Source organism: Terrapene carolina, unplaced genomic scaffold (assembly GCF_002925995.2).
Source record: "Terrapene carolina triunguis isolate 2854851 unplaced genomic scaffold, T_m_triunguis-2.0 Scaffold66, whole genome shotgun sequence".
Taxonomy (NCBI): Eukaryota; Metazoa; Chordata; order Testudines; family Emydidae; genus Terrapene; species Terrapene triunguis.
The window spans coordinates 23,657,674-23,677,766 of NW_020664417.1; positions in this window are offsets into that span (position 1 = coordinate 23,657,674).

Here is a 20,093-nt window from a genome sequence, read left to right on the forward strand (position 1 = left end):
AAAAACAGTAACCCATTTGATGGTATTGAACCATGCTGTATGTATGTGTGCACCAACAGGTGGAAGGGGAAGAAATTTGGGAGTAATATCGGGACACTTTTAACTCAAGCCAGTAGGTCAAGATTTAAAAAAAACAAACAAAAAACTTGTCTGTTTTTAGATGGCTGTAGACTTCAATATCAATATAGAAAGCATCCTCAGCATAACATTGTATAAAGAGCTCTGCTACTGGAATTACAGTCAAATTCACCTCTTTTCATGCATATTTCCTTAGTAATGAAGAATGATGAGAGAGAAAAACAAAAAAATCTGCTCTGTATGTAAAATCCTTACTATATAGATTACCTTTCAAAAGTTGCTGTTTGCCATCAGCAGCTTTGACAGATAGGGTAAAGACTAGAAGTTATTTACGCAGCAAAAACCTCAAGTTCAGAGTGTCTGTCAGATTAAAAGTGCTCCCTAATGAAGTGTAAAGCAATATCCTCCATTTTAAAAATGTACAGCACTGGAAAACAGACTACAGGAAAAAATTCTTTGTTGACAGAGGGATGGACTAGATTACCTAAAAGGTATTTCCAATCTGTAATTTTATATGACAATGAAACACAACCACAGGTAAATCCCATATTTGTTTTTTGACCAGCTAATTACACGGTGGCAAAATATACAGACTGGAAATATGGGTGTAGACAAGTAGATACTGTGGTGTACAATTCTTATTTCCTGGACTCATCTTTTGTTTGGGTGACTAACAGGTTTGTTTTTTCTCTTTATCACACTCTTCAATAAAGACATGGCTATCTGCATCTTCTGCGATAATTATCATATTGGTCTAAGTTTACACTATACAATTTTGTTCGCATTTTTCAGCACCTGTTTATTGTGTATCTTGTCTTAAATTAGACTGTAAGGCCCTTGGGGCAGGCACCATGTATTCTTATGCACTTGTATAGCACCCAGCACAAATGATCCTTGCTCCTGATTGGGGCCTTTGGATGCTACCAAGATACAAATTAATAATACTTATATTAATTATAAGTTGTTGTGTATGGAGACCTAATACCACTGTTCTAAGGGCCTCTTCAATTTTTTACAGTGTGTGTACATATCTATGTACATACTCTTTGGGGGAGAGCCAGAAAGTCCTGCTGCATGGCTGGCAGTCCACAAACCCAAAAGCTAAGTGTTCCCTCAAGCAGGGGTAAGGAAAATTCCTATATTTGGGATTTGTTTTGAGCACATTTTAAGTCTCTCCCCTGGGTGTATGTCCTTAAATGAGACATTCTTGCTTCTCGGCCTTCTGGCTAAGAGAGGTGAAAACATTATCTAGTATCCCATTAATTAATTACTGTTTTGTAAAGAATTTTGAGATGTTGGGATGGAAGATACTAGTGGAAAGAACAGGCTTGATTTGGCAAACCTTTCTACATGTTAGTAAAGGCTTTCAGGATCAAACCCGTAACCTGCAGTTGTTAAAATCTCCCTCATTCAACTCATCAGTTTGTGATACCCCTGGAGCATAAGGAATTATTCATGGGTTTTCTTCTTACGCTGTAGTTTTCGCTTCTTGCTTCTGATTTTTGTTTAGACAAGGGCTGTGATTTGGGGCCCAGATGTAAGTAGAAGCTATAGTGTAAGGCCTGCAACATTATTTGGGCGAGTAAGTGCTACTCAAGATAAGAATGGGTTGCAGATCTGGCTTACATTTAAGGTCAGGCAGGGGAAACTGACACATAATCGCTACAGCAAAAAGACACTGAGTCAAATCTCTCTGGCAGAGTTCCGTTTCTCTTTACACAACTTTGAAATTTTTAATAAAGTGGGATTAATAATAACAGCGAAATTACAATGAATTGATACAAACCTCTAAGAACCAATATCTTCCTCCATATTCGTACAACTTCCCCATGTTATCATCCCCTCTCAAATGACCACCCGAACATGCTAAAACAGCACCCCCTCCACGCTACACAACCCCCACCCCCAGCTGATACAAACCCTGCTCCCAATAACACACCTTCCCCTCCGCTCCACCACCCCCATGTATACAACGTCCTCCCGGCGCCACAATCAACGACGCCGTTGAAAAACCTGGCTCTGAGCTGTCCCCATTGACTTCTATGGGGGCGGGCTCGGGATCCAGCCCTCCGGCTCCCACCCCGCATCGCCTTCGCGGAGGGGGCGCGGCTGGTGCAGCGCCGCCGTTACCTGTTCGTGCCGGGCCTGGAGCCCCCGGAGCTGCGCCGCGGCCAGGCCCCCCCCCGGCGCTCTAGTGCGGAGCCGCGGCCGCCCCTGAGCAGCTGCGCCGGCGGCTCCCAGCGGCAGCATCCCCGCGGCGGAGCGGCCGGGCGGGCTGGGTGCCAGCGCTGATTAGGAGCCCGGTGGCACCGGGAGAGTGGTTCTGGCAGCTGTGGGAGGGCAGGGCTGACTCACGGGAAATGGCAGCCGCGTTGGGGGTCCCGTTTTCAGAAATGGCTGGAAGGCCTTGAGCCTCCCTTGGTCGAGCCCCCTCTTAGCTTGAATCAGGGCCTAAATTTGGCCTTGATCGCCCCTGTTTGCGGGGCCAGGAGAGGTCCCCATAGCGTGCAGGCGGGTAACAGATAACCTAGCAGCACAACCTGCATGCACAAGCTGGGTAACTGATGGCGTGTGTTTCAGTGCGGTCTGCATATGCATATTTGGGTAAAGGCCCTTTCATGATGTAGTTTGACTACAGATGTCGTCTTTGGCATGGGAAGACCAGTTTAGTGCATGCAAACAGGTATGTGCTGTAACATTGGTGGGTGCAAATATATGCTTTAACTGAAAAATGACCTATTGGAGAAGGTTATCATCTCCCCTCCACTCCCTGTTTGTTTGTGTGTGTGTTTGTTTGTTTGTTGTGGTTATGTTTTTAGGGTAGCAAAATAGTTATACAAGAGACAAACACTGTATTTTAAAACAAACTTGTGTTGGTGTTGCTACTGTTAGCTTTTCATTCTTCATGAACATGTGCATAATACTTGGAGTGGAGGATTTTTCCAGTAACTTAGTGTTCTGAATGAGAGAGAACGTAGCTGACGTAATTATGTTTTATTAGACCAACTTCTGTTGGTGAGAGAGACAAGCTTTCCAGTTACGCAGTGCTCTGCCTTGTCCCCAGTCAGTTTGCTGTTTCTTCAGTAGTATTGGTGACTTTTTTTAAGTACTGGTGATTTACTTTTATTGACCACTGGATATATTTCTCCAGTACAAATATCACACTGGCCGTTCAACACAATGTCCCATATCAGACAGGGGGGACTGCAGAATTTACCACTAAATAAAGTAGAAATGTACAAGGCAAAAACTATATTTTGCCCTAACCATTTCCTCTTCTATCACTTTTTAAACAAATGGGGGGAAATGACAGGGGTGTGGACTGGGTAACAAGCTGAATGGCTGAACTGACATCCCATCTGGTATAGTAATAAATATGTTCAGTAATAATCTGCACATATTCTTGTCCAAGGATCTCAAAGCACTTGATGAATAATTAACTGGGGCAGGGACTATCTTTTTGTTCTGTTTTTGTACAGTGCCATAGCTGATGGCAGCCCCGTGGCTTATGTCCCACTGAAAATGATGGGGAAATAGGCATCTTCTTTACGGGCAACTTTACTTCCACAAGCAAGGCCTTAGGGAACCAGGGCCGGCTCCAGGCACCAACTGAGCAAGCTGGTGCTTGGGGCGGCAGATTGTTCGAGGTGGCATTCTGCCCAATCCTAGGGGGCACGGCCGCTTTTTTTGTTGTTGTTGTTCCGCTCCGGCCGCCCTGTAGGGGGCTGCGGCGCGGAGAACCAGAGCGCCCTGCAGGGCAGTCCTCTTCCTTCCCTCCCCGCCGACTGGAGCGGAGCCCTCGCAGCAGGAGGCGGCATAGCAGGAGGGGCCGCATGGCAGCACCCCTGCTGTAGCCCTGGCTGCCCCCTTCTCTCTCTCTCTCCCGCCCGCTCCCTTCTCCTCCCCCCCCCCACTAGTTCCCCTGCACCCGCGCTCCGGCCACGCCCCGCAGGGTGTTGTGTTTTTTTTTTTTTTTTTTTTTGCTTGCGGCGGCCAAAAAGCCAGAGCCGGCCCTGTAGGGAACTAGTGTCTGTCTGATCTGAGGCAATATAGCCTCACCCTGTGGAAGGTATTGGGAGATGGGGAGCCATTTTGAATAAGACCAAAAGTTTGTGAAAATGCTGCATACAGGTAGGAGATCATGAGAATCTGAGAATGCCCCATATCAGCTATGGATGGAGTGAAGAAGATAGGATAGAAGGAGCAGGGGATGGGCTGAAATGTGGAGCAATAACTCATGGGAAGTGGTCATTAGAATAAGAGGTCGTGGGAGCCTGGTGATGCGGGAATCGAGTGGAATGAGAGCCAAAAGGAGGAACACAGCAGGGAAGCACTGGGAAAGGAAAGGAAAGGTGCAGTAGCACCGGGGATATGGGTTCAAGTGGAAGAGTAGCAGCGAAGATAGGAGTGTGTGCCTTTGGTGGAGCTGTAGTATAGAGTAGTAGATAAGTTTGTGAGTGGGGCAGGGTTCACTGAGGCTGAGCTGTATATCTCTGTTTAGCTTAGTGTTTTAGATAGCGCTTATCACTTTAGTATATATGGCCTCACTCCTGCTCAGACTTACACATGTGTAATTTTACTCATGTGAATAAACCCACGGGTTGGCATTAGAATGGCATGTCCGAGGCAAAGGTTAATAATAGATACAAGTAATTTACAAAATAAACTAAGTGTATAGAGCTCATGAAAGGGGCTGAGCTAAAATCTGGAAGCTGAAGTCCTCTAATTTACCCATGTAAAGGTCTATGAACCACCTAAATCCCATTTAAGGCCCCAGTCCAGTAAAACATTTAAATAGTGCTTAACTTCATCCCTATGCAACAAAGCACTTAAGCACATGCTTGAATGCCATTGAAATCAATGGGATTTAAACTCGTGCTCAAAATTAAACATGCTTAAGTGCTTTGCTGAATTGGGGTCTGTATCCGTAGGATGCATAAGCCTGGCACTGACCTTCTGCATAGAGGTGGATTTCAACCCTAGAAATAGGTCCAACACAGCAGCAATAGTGTAAGCTTCCCTTACAATGACCTGCCAAGGTATTTTACCTTTAACCTGAAGGGATTAATTTTTCACCTTTGTGCTGAGACTGTCCACAAGTCCCTGCATTTTCAGAGTTACATGGGGATTTATCCAGCCAAATCCCATTAGAATCTATAGGAATTGGGCGAATAAATACACTGCAAGTCTTTGTAATCATAGGGCAAGGTTGCCAGTTATTGCCGCTTGTGGTGATGATTTTTGTGTTATAGACACACGTGTCCACTGGGAACTGAACTAAGACCACCAAGTTATTTCACATATCTGTATATTTTCTATGTTTACATGCAGATAACTTCAAAGAACTGTGGGTTGATGACTTCTAGTCTAGCGTGTTAGCAGTCCATCTACTCTCCATCTTTTGTTGTTTCCTTTCAAAGTCTCAGTAACAAAAAATAGTGGTGTAAATAGAAATTCCAACAATGAAGTCTGTTGTTGAGCTTGTAATGCTCACTTGAAAGGAAGCTGTCTGGAGTGTGAATGGAGCAGCCGCTGCCTAGCAGTAACAGGGAAATAGATGACTTGGCACTGGAGAGTAGCAACCAGCAGGGTGCATATGCCTAGTGTAGCGACAAATAATGGTTAATCTGGCCAGTTGGAGGACTAAATGAGAGTACATTGTTTAACCCTGTAACCGTAACTAAATTGTAACCTGAAAAGAGTTTATAATCATCTGGCTGCTATCCCATATCAGAGGCTTAATAACTAAATAGCTGATTTGAGGTTCAGATTTAAAGCTGCAATTTGATTTATTACTTGGTAGTATTATCTTATGCAGATTAATTGTTTTGCAGATTATCTAATGTATTGGTTAAATTGTTGTTTGGATTCCTGTGTGATGCTGTGAACTCAATTTTCTCAAGATTGGTGTCCTGTGATCGCCATTATAATCATATGATGATTGTCTAATACTTGTGAGTTAGAAGAGATGAGTTAATGTTAACTTGATAGCTCTATTACTTTTATAGAATCTTATTCCAATAATGTGTTTATATGTATCAAATTCAGTAAACATTGTGTTCGTATCTTTATCCAAATTGAAATTCAATAATTGGCATATTCATATCTCAATTTCATGATTTCTAACTTTTTAGAACTAATTAATGGGCTAGCACAATGCAAACAATGCAAGCAACAATTTTTGTTCTTTTTTTAATATGGTACCTTATTCCATGATAACCAAGTGTGTGTATATGTATCTTCCTACTGTATTTTCCACTCCATGCATCTGATGAAGTGTGGACTGCATCCTCAGCAAGTTTGCAGATGACACTAAACTGGGAGGAGTGGTAGATATGCTAGGGGGTAGGGATAGGATACAGAGGGACCTAGACAAATTAGAGGATTGGGCCAAAAGAAATCTGATGAGGTTCAACAAGAACAAATGCAGAGTCCTGCACTTAGGAGGGAAGAATCCCATGCACTGCTACAGACTAGGGACTGACTGGCTAGGCAGCAGTTCTGCAGAAAAGGACGTAGGGGTTGCAGTGGACGAGAAGCTGGATGTGAGTCAACAGTGTGCTCTTGTTGCCAAGAAGGCTAACGGCATTTTGGGCTGTATAAGTAGGGGCATTGCCAGCGGATCGAGGGACGTGATCATTTCCCTCTATTCGGCGTTGGTGAAGCCTCATCTGGAGTACTGTGTCCAGTTTTGGGCCCCACGCTACAGGAAGGATGTGGAAAAATTGGAAAGAGTCCAGCGGAGAGTAACAAAAATGATTAGGGGGCTGGAGCACATGACTTATGAGGAAAGGCTAAAGGAACTGGGATTGTTTAGTCTGCAGAAGAGAAGAATGAGGGAGGATTTGATAGCTGCTTTCAACTATCTGAAAGGGGGTTCCAAAGAGGATGGATCTAGACAGTTTCTCAGTGGTACCAGATGATAACAAGGAGTAATGGTCTCAAGTTGCTGTGGGGGAGGTTTAGGTTGGATATTAGGAAAAACTTTTTCACTAGGAGGATGGGGAAGCACTGGAATGTGTTTGTGACGGGTTGGATCACAGAAACCCCCTTGGGAGCTGCCACCTGATGTGCAAAGACTACCTCTGCTCCTGTTTTCCCTGCCAGCTCAGGACTCCAGCACCCTGTCTTGCTGAGCCAGACACTCCCGTCTGTTCCAACACAGACCCAGGGTCTGAATCACTTGTCCCAGAGCTGCAAGTTTACTGAAAACAGCTCCCAGAAGTGTGCTTGTCTTTAGCACTCAGACGCCCAACTCCCAATGGGGTTTAAACCCAGATAAATCCGTTTTACCCTGCATAAAGCTTATGCAGAGTAAACTCATAAATTGTTCGCCCTCTATAACACTGTTAGAGAGAGATGCACAGTTGTTTGCTCCCCCAGGTATTAATACATACTCTGAGTAAATTACTAAATAAAAAGTGATTTTATTAAATACAGAAAATAGGATTTAAGTGGTTCCAAGTGGTAACAGGCAGAACAAAGTAAGTCACCAAGTAAAATAAAATAAAATGTGCAAATCTATGTCTAATCAAACTAAATACAGATAAGTTCCTCACCAGTTCCAGAATGCTCCCTTTTACAGGCTAATCTCCTTTTAGCCTGGGTCCAGCAATCACTCACACCCCCTGTAGTTACTGTCGTTTGTTCCAGTTCCCTTCAAGTATCCTGGGGGGGTGGAGAAGCTCCTTCCTTAGCCAGCTGAAGACAAAATGGAGGGGTCTCCCACGGGTTTAAATAGATTCTCTCTTGTGGGTGGAGACCTCCCTCTTCCCTCCTATGCAAAGTCCAGCTCCAAGATGGAGTTCTGGAGTCACCTGGGCAAGTCAGATGCCCCTGCATGACTCAGTCTTTACAGGCCAAAGCCATTGTTCACATGGTATCTTGCATGTCTCCAGGAAGACTTCTTTTGTGGATTGGAGCATTCCAAGATGCATTGTTCCCCAAGTGTTTCCTGATCAGGTACTTAACCTGGCGAATTCCTTCCTAAAGAAGAACAGGAGTACTTGTGGCACCTTTGTTAGTCTCTAAGGTGCCACAAGTACTCCTGTTCTTTTTGCGGATACAGACTAACACGGCTGCTACTCTGATTCCTAAAGAAGCTGACCAAATGCCTCACAAAGCTTACTTAGAAACCAAGCAAGCATACAGCCCATATTCTTAACCTCAAGTAGAAAATGATATATATGTACAAATAGGATGAATAGATATAGTAGACCATAACCTTTACGGAGATATGTTATATGGTACAGGCAGCACAAAACATATTCCAGTTATATCATACATACATTTATAAACACCCCCCCATAAAGCCTTATGGGGTACACTGTCACAGTGTTACCTAGGGAGGTGGTGGAATCTCCTTCCTTAGAGGTTTTTAAGGTCAGGCTTGACGAAGCCCTGGCTGGGATGATTTAGTTGGGGATTGGTCCTGCTTTGAGCAGGGGGTTGGACTAGATGACCTCCTGAGGTCCCTTCCAACCCTGATAGTCTATGATTATCCTCCTCTTATGCCTTGAAACTGTAGCAGTCATTGTTTTTCTAGCTAGTGTAACCTCTGATGCTATTTTTGTTCACAGACAGGTGCCTTTTGCTTTATTTAATCTTTATTAATTTATCTTTAATTATTTAATCAAATAGTTGCATCAATAATATCTTACAGTGGTAACTTCAGTAGTTCAGTAATATGTTACATGAAATCATTTTTATGCATCTATTGTAAATGTTTGCCTGCTAATTTCATGGAATGCTTACTGGTTGTATTATTGGGTAGGGCAAGCAGGAGAGGCCAACTTGACCTACTTGCGACATTAATTATTTTATATACCGTACCTCTCTTATGACATTGCCAAATTAAATAATCCTAGTGTTCAAAGGTCAGATATTTGAAGGTGCTCAGTTTTGGTCTACCTTTGCTCCCATTGAAGTCAATGGAGTTTTACCGCTGATTTCAATGGGAGAAAATTTAGGTCAGCAGTGAGCACTTGAAAATCCCACACTAAATCTCTATTGACATGGAAAGCTTCCCTCTCCTTAGCAAAGACTCCAGTAAATGGTGGTGTCTTTTTCTTGATGTTTTCTGATTCTCCAATGTCCGTCATGGAACAAGGTGTCAAAAACTGAATGCAGCAGTTCTAGATCTTCTAGATTGCAATTCTCAGGAAAAAGGGACGAGAGACTGAGTGTGAGAGAAAGAGACATACAGGCAGTCAGGATTTCCAGCTCAAATATCGTCAGCAGGGGATCCAGCCAAGAGAACTGTAATACTGAGATTTATATTTTTCATGTATTTTAAAATGTGTTACAACCCTCTCTGAGCTACCTATATGGGACCCTGCCTTTGGATCCCACATACTTTCTAAACTTACTGGGTCTGAGCAGGGTCCGGACACTGTCTCTATATCTGGCCTTTCAGACATACTCCTGGGATACAGACATCAATGCTGGTACCCTTTCTTGGGAGGTAAGGCCCTACAGCCCAGCTATCCTAAGCGCCAAAACCAGCGCTGACCCTCCAAGACTCTCCAGTAGCTCACAAATAACCTCTCCAGAGGTTCATCCTTGTGAGTTCTCTGGTTTATCATTTAACTCTTCAAGGACTATATGGCAGTTAAAGCAAGGGGGACGCAAATTTTGCGAAGAATTTCTAAACCACACACACTTCACTTACAGACAAAGCACAAGAGTTACAGGTGTATGGAAAACTGTCTAATACTTGAACACAAGACCCTGGCTCAGTTTCCTTATCTGTCATTAGAGCCCTTTGGGTCTTAGTCTGTATCCTTCCAACAAGTTCAGAATCCTTCTGCACCTTCTCTTTTCTTGCTCAGTCTTATCATCTGGTTCTGGTCCAGTCTGGTCACTTCTTGCTAGAGAGAATCTCCCTTTTAACAGCAGATTCTAATACCTTTGTCTCTCTCTGTCCTTCCACTGAGATTTTTCTATTCTCCAGTCCTCTGTGTTTGTTATAGTGGATCAGAGTCATTAACAAATCAATAGCCTTTGATTGGTAATCTCCATTGTCCTGCTAGGACCCTGGCTCTGTCCTACGCTGGTTGTGCCCGCCTTAGACTTGGACAAAACAATAACAAGTCTGGACATCTGTATTTTTGGCTACATATCAAGTGACTAGGCTATCTACAACTATTGTCTGCCTTCCTGCAGATGGATAACCCTCCAGCACTAGGTTAATTCTTTGCCCCTATATAGCAGACGTTGTGATAGGAATCATCTAGACCAAAGGTTCTCAAACTGTTGTCCGTGGACGACCAGTGGTCCGCAAGCTCCATTCAGGTGGTCTGCGGATAGTTCCCTCTAAGGCAGTGGTTCCCAAACTGGGGTTCATGAACCCCTGGGGGTTCGTGAAATGTTACAGGGGGTTCTCGGGGGGTGGGGGGGGGGGGAATTTCCTAATGGCAGACAGAGCTGGCCCTAGGGACCCTGGGCAGCCCGGGGCCAGCAGCCAGGAGACCCTGGACTTCCAAGAGTTAAGCAGATCAGATATGCTTGCTTTATCACACTGAGGAGACTTAAACTTCAAGACTCCTTATAAGAAATGGAAAGGGAGGTGGATATGTTTTGCTGTTTTTAAAATTAAATAGGCAGCTAGTATTGTTTTTAAAATTATTATGACAAACAAGTTTAAGCTTTGTTGTAATGTGTATTGTTTGCCTGGACTGCTCAAGACCTGAATGCTTGTGTAGGAGGAACTCTTTGAGTTCATGTCTTAAATACCTTCCTGCTGTTTCACATCTGATACTCCTTGATGAAACATAGGAGCCTTGTCTTATAACAGGCTTATTCAAAGTGATACAAGTTACGAAAGTGAGATCTTGGAAAAGTGTTGCCGTTTTCATCATGTAATAAAAATATTGTAATGATAAATAATAATTAATAATAAATTGTGTGTAATAAGCATGTCATAAAAACAAATGTTATTTCCAAGATCACTGCTTTTATAATTTATACTCAGGCAAAGGAGAAAATCCCTGGAAATATTCATTTGTAGGAGGGGGTTCGCAAGACTTGACATTTTATTGAAAGGGGTTCACAGGTTGTTAAAGTTTGGGAACCACTGCTCTAAGGTGCGCACCTGGGCAGCCACACACGAGAGAATGAAGGGCCACCCATCTAATTACCCATCTGTGCAGGCATGGCTCCACTAATTAGGTGCCAGGACCCTGGAGAAGACGCACATGTAAGGTGAGGTGGTGGCCTTGGGGGGAATAGGAGGTAGGTGGGAGGGGGCAGTGGGGTGAGAAGAGGGGGTGGGGGGAATTTGGGATGTGCAGGGGTGAGGCAGTCAGAGAAAGAGGCGACTTTCCCCAGCTCCAGGGCTGCGGCTGCCGGGAAGGGATGGCCCTCCTTCCCAGATTCAGCTTTGTGGCTGCTGTGGCGAGGGAGAGACACCACCCCCCCCCCCTTCTTCCCAGCCCCAGCTCGGGGGCTGCTACTGTGGGGGAGAGTGGGCACATCCATCGTATTAGAAAAGTAAGACTATTGATATTAAAATATGAGTTGTGCTTTTATTTGTAGAACAAAAAAAATTAATTATTATTAAGGGTTTTTTTTATATAGTGCTTTTATCCAAAGTGCTTTACAATAGTTAGCTAACGGTACAAACAACAATTGGAAAGATCATTAAGTGGTCCGCCAAGACCCTCAGCAATTTTCAAGTAGTCCATGGAAAAAAAAGTTTGAGAACCACTAATCTAGACAGAGGTACATATAATAATAATAATAATTAATAATGCAGATATTTCCCATGCTCCTCACAAGAAGAATTTTATTTAAGTAGAAAAACAGTTTCCTCTTCACCTTGCACCTTCTATTGTGAAACCCAGTGCTTCTTGGGGTTTTTCCATCCCTCCTTCTTTCTATCTGCCAACTAACTACCACAGTTAAAAATGTTAAAAATCAACATATCACTGTATAATTTCTGCTACGTTTTATTGTGGAGACTGAAACTAAATATTTCTTACGACTGCTTTCATTTGCTTAAGTGTTGGGACAAAAAAAAATTGTGGAAGCCTGAAAGACACAGCATTTCGTACATTCCTTGTAACAAACAAAGAAAAAACCACAACCAAGATTGCATCAAAGAAAATACCAGACTCTATCAATTTCCTCTACCAGCTGGAACATGCTCAGGGCCCTGAACTTTGACTAGCTGGTCGGGTCGAAAAGGGACAATAATAATTTAAAAATTAAAACCTAATTTAAAAATTATCCAAGTTGCCTGACAAGTGTCCACAAAAAAGATATACACAGGACAGCTTATTTTGCATCTCACACAGACTACTGCATGTGTGAATCTTTATGAGATGATTAGCAAATGACCTAAAAAAAATCAAGTCTTTGAGACAGATTCTGTTATCCAACTTGAGTAATACCTTTAGGATAACATTTTCAAAATGTTCTAATTGAATTAGGAGCCTAAGTCCTATTTTCAAAAGTGATTTAGATGACTAGGTCCAGATTTTTAAGAGTATTTAGGCACCTAAAGATGCAGATAGGTGCCTTGTGGGATTTTGAAAATCCCACAAGTGCCTAATTCCCAATGATAAAGTTAGGTGTTTTTAAAAATCCCAAGTGCCTATCTGCATCTTTAGCCACCTAAATATCTTTTTAGAAAAATCTGGCCCTTCGGCTTTGCAACATTGGGTAGAGCAATGCCTAAATACCTTTTAAAACTTTGAACCCAGGTCTCTTAAAAGTGAGACATAGGCTCCAGTGCAGGGGCGGCTCCAGGCACCAGGGCGGCAAGCCGTGGGGGCGGCTTGCCGGTCGCTGTGAGGGTGCAGTCAGGCAGCCTCCGGTGGCATGCCTGCGAGAAGTCATGCGGGAGGTCCCGCGGTTCCTGCGGCAATTCGGCAGCGGGTACGCCGAAGCCGTGGGACCGGCAGATCACCCGCAGAAACGCCGCCGAATCTGCGTGACCACAGACCGTCCGCAGGCACGCCGCCGAAGGCCGCCTGACTGCCGTGCTTGGGGCGGCAAAAAACATAGACCCGCCCCTGCTCTTATGTCATATACCTACTCTTGAAAATTTCCCCCTTTAAAAAGCTCCATTGATTTCACTGGGATAATTGCAGGGTAAAGGATAACTCAAAGTGAGCTAAGGTATTGGAAACTGACCCTACATTAGGATATTCAGTATGTGAAGGGAACAGACATGCTGAGTAAGGCTGCCAAGTTTTATCAAAATTGTGCTCTTCCGTTTAAAAATAAAAATCCCTGGCTTTTAAATAATCTTTTATCTTCATGCTTTGTCTGAATGTCTGGTTCCTCTAGATCCATGAAGATCTACAAATCAAAACTTTTTTTCTACCATCTCATCTTGAGCAATATGTTTTAAACAAGTTTTATCTTAAATAGAGAAACACAATTTGTCAGGACTAACTTCATTAAATAACTTCACTTTTGTGCCTTAAAGTAAATTGAAGTGATTGATAGTTCTGTTAACATGGTGTGTGTGCCTTGTGATGCAAGTTCTACATCTAACAGAGCACCTACATAACCACATAGCCAAATGTGGTTTATCCTCACATATGGTTCAAAATTCACATAACAAAAAAGCCTTTTAGATAATGTTAAGTATCTGAAGCAAACTCACAAAAGCAAGGAAATTGTCAGTGAAGGATTAATCTTCTCCTACCTGAGTATAACAGATGTTGGAGAACATTAAAGTGGCACCCCATAGTGGTTCAGTATGGGAGGTTTAATGCTTAACTATGAGTTTTCTGACTTTTGTGTTTTGACTTCAGAATTTAACCCCTACATAGCCAAAGAATTGTGTTGGATTTCAGTTATGTTGTTTCCACCTTACCCTCATTCTGCATTAATGAGCCATAGTCTGTGTCAGAACATACTCCAATGTTTTTTGCACCAAAATGTGGGTTGTACATGACCCCAAAAAGATTAATGTTGTTTTGTGATACCTGAATCATCTCAGTTTTTAAAAAGTGTTGTTAATACAGTAAGGTTTTTGGATGTGCAGTTGTGCATTATAACTTCTTATGGGATAACTTTTATGTGTACAATAATTGTTTTTTAGAGTTTATTGTACCAGGAGCTTCTCTTCTTCCAGCTTTTTTGTTTTTATTAATAAGTTTGTCTAGTGGTTAGAATTGTTTGTCTAATTGCTCAGAGCTTCCTCCAGGCTCTGTGACAGACTTGCTTTTTGACCTTAATCATGTACTTAACTACTCTGTGCCTTGGTTAGTCACTCTGTAAACTGGGGTTAATGGGTAAAATGTGGCCAAAGTCACTTTTGAAAATGGGACTTAGGCTCCTGGGCCTAGATCGACAAAGGAGACCGAGGCCTGGTCTACACTAGGGGGAAGGGAGGGGATTGATCTAAGTTACGCAACTTCAGCTATGTGAATAGCGTAGCTGAAGTCAATGTACTTAGATCGACTTACCGTGGTGTCTTCACTGCGGTGAGTTGACTGCTGCCGCTCCCCCGTCAACTCTGCCTGTACCTCTCGTGGCAGTGGAGTACAGGAGTTGACGGGAGAGCACTCGGGGATCGATCGCTGCCCACCAATCCGGTGGGTAGTGTAGACATACCCTTAGTCTCAGTGTTGCAATGCTTAATATTTTGGCACCCTGCTTCCTAGTGGAAGTTAGGCGCTGAGGCTCCCTATACAATGCATGAGGAGAGTTAGAAGCCTAAGAATGGGATCCACAAACACGAGCATGCTGAGCCGGGAGCCGCCTATGCTAGCCAATAGGTAATGCCAAGGAGGGATGTTTGGCCTAAGTCATGACCTCAAAGACACTTAAGTGCCTAACTCTGGACTGGAAGTAGGTGTCTCCCTCTGCTTGAGATTCACAGCCATGAACCCCCCCCCCCCAACCCCTGGAGTGCCTAACCCTTTCCCGTAACTGAGGAGTAGGTGCTGCTTTTTTACGCAGTAGTTAGAGCACTCAGCCAGGATGCAGGAGACCGGGGTTCAGTTCCCCCCTGCTAGATGTGGAGCAGGAATTTGTATCCAGGTCTCCCATTTCCCAGGAGAGTACCCTGGTTACTGCACTGGCCTCAGGTGAGTTTCAATTTCTCCTGTTGAAGCTGTTCCACTAGTTATTGGAACAGGGACTTGAAGTTGGATCCCCCCATCGTAGATGAGTGCCGCTGGCCTGTGGCATCATTCTCACTCTTCCTTTGGCAGAATATGATCCTTCAGCTCTAAGAACAAAAGCCTCTACCACTTAAACTAGGAGAGAACTCCTGTTGCTCTGCTAGCAATAGGTCTCTTATCCTTTCTGTGGCGTTGCCAGTAGAGGACAACATCACTCATGCACACAAAGCTAGTATAGTCAATGTGATGCTACTAGGTGGCAGAAACAAGCAACAGGAACAAGGGCTTGCCATACTGTTTGCTTCTACTCTATAAGAATGCAGAAAGGAATTGTGCTGCCATGCCTGGAGGCCTCAGTGGGACAACAAACAGCTCCTTCCATGACCCAGAACTTTCAAGCAAGTTGTGGTCTCGCTGCCATCCTATTCCCCCAGAAATTAAAGAGAAATGAGCAGGATGGCTGAAGGTTTGCAGTGTGGGGCTTTAGGGTGACTGGATGCAGCATGGACTTGGTGGGTCAGAAAGGAGTGCAACAGTGGGGCTGAGGGAGGTATAAAACAAAGTGTGTGAGGGATGTTACACTGTAATTGTCTGTGTATGTTGCAGAGGATGCATGGTGGTTGTGCAGGATGGGGTCCAATATGTACGTGTGTGTATAGTTCCCCTCTTCCGCCCCCACAGAAAAATTAAATTAAAACATTCCCTTTGTCTTGTTTGCAGAGTTGATATTGTGGTGTTAGTCCCAGGATATTAGAGAGACAAGGTGGGTGAGGTAATATATTTTATTGGACCAACTTCTGTTGGTGAGAGAGACAAGCTTACACAGCGCTCCTCTTCAGGTCTTGGGCAGTGGTTTTTCATTTTTTTTTTCTCTTGAGCTATTCATTATATACGTGGATTGGGGGGGTAGTTCTGTGGTTTTTGCTGGGGGTGGAGAGGAATTTCATATTAGATTGGTTATACAAATAGGTCAGGAATGGTCGCCAACCATTGTATTTTGTTGAGAGCCAATTTTTTTTTTCATGTGATGTTGCAATAAACCTTTCTGTTGTTTATTCCACTACCGAGGGCACCATTGGGTCAATTTTTTCCATTGCTAAAGGATTACAAGTTTGTCACACAGCCAAACTATTCTTAACTAAACGTTTTTGGATATGGAAGTGTCATGTACTTCTGAATGTTACCAAAAGGGCTGGCTGTATCATGCAGGCATCTAGAACAGCAAAATGTTCAGTAACTCTTCGTGTGGATGACTGTAAGCTGGTAAGAGCAACATTTTGCTGGTTTGTCTAGAGCAGCACAACTTGTAGAGCTGGCCTTAGTCATTCAGTATGCTATATGTACCTTGATATTTGAAATACCTTGTTTATGTAATTACTTTCCCCTGAATAATTAGGGATATATTTAGGATTCTAAAACACACAATATAGTTAAAGGCTTCAAATGCATCTTTATTGTGATATTGCAAAAACAAAATGTTGTTAAAGCGTGGGCACCAGAAGGACTGCAAAAGAGGGAGGGCCAAGCAACCAAAACGTTTCACTCCCAGAGCCCTGGAGGAAGCACCACCTCCACCAGACTTAGCTTCCCGGAGCCCCTGCCTCCTCCACCCTACTCCTTACTTTACCCTCCCTGCTGGCAAGCCGACTGTCCTGCTTCCCGGACCCACTGGCACCAAGAAGAGCCTCTGCAAATTTGGCAGCTAGCAGGTGAGGGCCCGGCATGTGGCACAACGCAGAGTGGGACGCGGGTACCAGCCAGGCTGCGTCCTGCTCCCTCCCAGCCATGAACGTGTTCAGGTTTTTAAAAATGGAGGACAATGGCCCTTTGGCCCCGCGGTCTCTGGAGCCTGTGAGTTAAAGCTGTTCATTCAAGAGAAAGTGCACCATTAAGCACATCTGTGAAAACAAAATAAAACCCTGCAAAAACTGGTTGCGATTTCCAGTCTTTAATTTTAAAACACAGTTCTGAGCCATGGATTATTAAATGGAAACATTCTCCATGACCAGACGAGCACCCAGCCAACCTTATCTTTGCCCCAGGATTTATGTTGGTATTTTAGGTACTGATCCAAACTTCCTTTGAAATTCACTGTTATCTTTCCTTTGGCTTTGAGGGAAATTGGGATGTTTTCTTAATGCTAAAAATTTAGATAACCGAGTATAATACTTTTTTTTCTACTATCAAGTTTAGCTGTTCATTACCATATTCATATTCCTGCTTTAATGTAACATACACATCCTTATGACCTAGAGTAAAATACAGTAGCATTGTCACTAATAATATTTGTCTGCTTAGGGGCAAATGGGATTATTCTGTTCAATATGAAAAGGTTGCAGTTTGGGTGTGCTTATGTAATATTGTAACATCAGAGCTACCAGAAGGAAAAAATCCAGCCCATATTAATGCTATCAGAGCCTCACACAGCAGCATCTGCCTCCCCTGGAGCTCTGGCAACGATGACCCTGCCCACCTCAAGAACACTTAGGGCAGGTCTACACAGGAAACTTTTGCCAGAATAGCACTGTTGGTTAGGGGTGTGATTACTTTATTTTATTTTTACAACATTTCTATACCAGCAAAAGCCCTCGTTTGGAAGCACTTATACCTGTAAAAATGTTTTGGGGAACCAGTATAAACTATACTAGCAAAAGCACTTTCTTTTGCTGGTATAAGCTGTACTTCCAATGGGGCAGTTTATACCATTATCGCAGTACTGGCAAATCCAGAGTAGACAAAAGGGCTCAGTTCCAATTTCCCATTCCCCCAGCCCCTCTCTCTCTAACCACACCCACCTGCAGCCCAGCCACTTGCAGAGGAGAAGCCCATTACTTTCTGATGATAGACAGTACAAGAGAAAACAGAGAGCGGGAGAGATGATGTTTAGGTAGTTTTGAATTGTTCAAGTATCTTTTTGGTTTTTTGGAACGTGTAGAATTGGTGTGCATGTTCTTTCTTTTTTGTACAAAGACTGTGAGAATGAGGGAGAGGATATGTGGTGAGGGGGAAGGAATGAGTGAGTGGTGGAGAGGAGGCAATAGTGAATATAGGGGTATGTAATAAATGAGGAATGTGGGGGGGGGGAGAGACAGAGCAGGAATGAGTGAAATGGAAAGAGGTAGGTGGAATTAGAGGATATCCAATAAGGAAGGAAGAGAATGAGATTGTAAGAGACTTTGCTGATAAGTTTTAAACTTGAGTTTGGGCACTCATTTTTTCACACACAGGAAAAAATAATCTAGAGGGAACATTAGTCACTATTATGTTTCCAAATGATACAATTGCAACATTGATGTACTACCATGAGCCATTCAGATTGCTATGGTCTAGTGGTTAGAGCACAGAAATTGGAGGCAAGAGATTTGATTCTTTTCAGAACTCTGTAAATGGCTGCTGTGTGACTTTGAGCAAGTTATTTAACCCATCTGGACCTGATTTTCCTGATCAATAAAATTAGGGCGATTGTAAAGCACTTTGAGAAACTTGGATGAAAACTGTTTAATAAATGTCAAGTATTATTATTTTCCATAAATTAGTCCATTGTAGTCAACTGGTATTTTACAAATATTTTATGGAAGCACTAACAATGGGATCTCTGTATTTGGCTACCTAACAATATTCTTTTTAATTAGAAGAGAACAAGAGTGTCTAGAAAATTACTTTTCCCCTTAAAACATATGAAAGTGAATCCCTATTTTATTCTGTTTGCAAATAACCCTGTTATCTAAGTTAGAAACCTAACAAATCAAATGAGAAAGCTAATTCTAAACAAATGTATATGATTCAATGCTGATCAGAAGTTATAGATCTGCATGACCTTTAGCTACTTACCTGAATCTCTTTTTACCTGACATAACCAAAGACTTCCAGTTATACACAAAATGATTTCCTAAAATGTAAAAATCATGAAATAGATTAAATGGATTTTTTTATAACATCTGGAGAAGATTGTTCCCAGGTTGAGACCTTTTATAATGCAAATTTTCAACTGACCTGGATTTTCAATAGCTGGGTTATACACCCCTGATAATAGGTTTTATAATACAAACACTGACTAAACCATTCCTTTTTTGGTGAAGTGAATGATTGTTATAGTAACATGTTGCCATTAAAATGGCAAGAAACAGTTAAATCAGGGAAATAAATAGGAATTAAATGACCTGAGTGCTATTCTTGACACTAGTCTAAATCCTACATACTTTATTCGTGACAGTAATCCCACTGATGTCAATGTGACCCTGAGCAAACAGTCCCACTGACTCAGTGTGACCCTGGGCAAGTGACTTGGTGCTCGCTTGTGCTCCCATTGAAGTCAAAGCTGTTGTTTTCAAAGAGGAAACATGATGGGGACAATCTTATGGCTATTACATGAGAGCTTAGTATCAGTGAGGAAAACAAGGAGTACTCCTAAACTGTGGACTGAATTGATTAGTTGTGGTTGTGCATCTTCACTCCATGGAGACTGAACCATGGCTGCAAACTTCTCTAAGTGCTTTCCTCTGCCAATCAGCATAATTTCAACCTTGATCCGCTTCAGCCAGCTGTTCCTCATCCATGAGCTGATCTGGTCTAAGCACTGGATCAAGTTAGTGACAGTGGTCCTATCATGTGTTGTGAAGGATAGATAGAGCTGTGTGCCATCTGCTTATTGTTGGGTTTGTACAATGCTGAGTCCATTGTTGGTACTCAAGTAATAATGTCAGGCACAGAAAGGATCCGACCTATTTCATGAGAAGCCCTAAATGTTCAGAGGAAAAGCTGTATGAAAATTTCTGCAATGTATGAGCCACTTACTTTTTAAGTTTGTCTGCAGATATTCCTGTGAAGGGCTAGTCCTGCATTGTTGACTTCAATGGAAGTATTGAGTATGCAAGGAATGCAGGATGGGGCCCCAGGATCTTATCCTGTTCAAAACAAGCTCTATGCAATAGA